The sequence below is a fragment of the Belonocnema kinseyi genome, chromosome 9 (genome assembly GCF_010883055.1).
Source record: "Belonocnema kinseyi isolate 2016_QV_RU_SX_M_011 chromosome 9, B_treatae_v1, whole genome shotgun sequence".
Taxonomy (NCBI): domain Eukaryota; kingdom Metazoa; phylum Arthropoda; class Insecta; order Hymenoptera; family Cynipidae; genus Belonocnema; species Belonocnema kinseyi.
The window spans coordinates 50,439,601-50,441,461 of NC_046665.1; positions in this window are offsets into that span (position 1 = coordinate 50,439,601).

Sequence of the window (1,861 nt, forward strand, 5' to 3'; positions counted from 1 at the left end):
CAACGCTGCTGAAGGTTGGTTGAACTTCTCAGCATAAAACCCTAACTAGCTATGACTCTTGGTTGAACCTAACCGTCCTCCCACCCCCTCCCCCAAACCCTAGTTAATCGAAGTTTTGTGAGTAACTGAATATCCGTACAGAAAATGTTTGAATTTTGAAAAAAATTGTTCTCGAAAATTTTCAAAATACGCTCACTTTTTGAATTTCCATTCACTGTGGCTGGCTAACGAACTTGAGCTTTATATTATGACACTAAAAGAGTATACCGAAGGCCAATCCAATCTGTCAATTCTTTCGAAAGTTATCGTGCTGAGAAAATAAAAATCTACAAACACGCACACGCAGACACACAGAGAGGCAAATATATTCATAAAGACCTGTTTTTCGGATTCAGGGGGTCTCAAAACGTGGACATTTAAAAAAAAGTTCTGTTTTTTGTTCGAATAATGAAAAGTAGCCTTAAGAAGATTTAAAAAAAACTAAATTTTTTGAAAACCCACACACGAGACAAATAAGAAAATTGAAAAACATAAGTTGTGATGAGAATGTGCCCACACACCAGGCTGATTTTTTATTGTTAATACAGTTTTTCACGATTAAAACACAAAATACGCATGCTATCCAAAAGTGATTTATAAAAAATTTGTAGATCTTTTCAAAATGCACAATCTTTATCTAGCCATCTTTTCACCTATTTTGCACAGTTTAACCGCAAAATGTAATTTTTGATTTTCCATTATTGTTTTATGCTGTCAAAATTTGAATTTTCGATTTTTCAAGCAAAATTCAAAAAGTTGTTATGATGATCTTGTAGGGAATTGAAAAAGAAACATTTTTCTTACCTTGACTTTTTTCCATATCGTGCGTTATTTGGCTTAAAATGTTGATTTTCATGTGCTTTTTGAAATTTTGTAAAGGCTTTAACTCTGGTAAATTTTGGTTTTATAAAAAGAAACTTGAATTTTCTGCTAAAGCCGATCAATTTCCCATCGAAAACAGAATAGTTGAATTTTCATTTGAAAAAAGTAATTTTAAACAAAAGAAAGGATTCTCAACAAATTGATTCAATATAGTAGTATAAAGCGTCTTTCGCAGATAAAAAATCCTTGTAATTTAATTTAACATTACAATTTTAGAAAAAATCATGCACGATCACAACAAAAATTCCCTGTCTTTCAAAAAAAAATCCCTGAAATTTTCAGCTTTTTCCAGGTATATAAAAATTTCCTGACAATTCCAGGTTTTCCAGGTAGGATTGGTTTCCTTAAATTCTTTGCTAATAAATCAGATAAAACAAAAAAGATCAAATCTCCCGTTTTTGTTACTTCTATTTTAAAATAAGGTCTGGCTACCTAAAATATTACATTTTCATTCACAGAATGCTTTTCTTCAGCTTGAGAGCTTTGAGATACATACATCTCTTCGAGGAGTTTTCTATTAAAAACAAAGAAAAAAGAGTATCAAGAAGATTCTTTGTGGCTGTAACAACAGATGAACTTTACTAGAGAAGATAAGGTGGCTTTTTGTTTTTCTTTGAGTCTGATACGACTTCGATATCACAGAGGACAAAGGGCTAGGCTAAGGTCTCGGCTTGATAGAGCTGTTACTAAATCTGATTGTAAAGGACACCTAACGCCTCCATTTTTCCAGATCCAGTCTTGTAATTTAAAACCTTATTTCGCTTTTCTTATCATTTCTATCGTAGTTTCTCATCCTCGGGATTCCTATCTGTGTAAACCCCTCTTGCCCCCGTCTCTTCTCCCATCTCTTCACTCCGCGACCTTCGCTAAGAAATATCGCGACTGTTTCAATTTTTGCTGATATTGGCGACCGATAGGAGAAAGACGCCTCTGGGGCAGT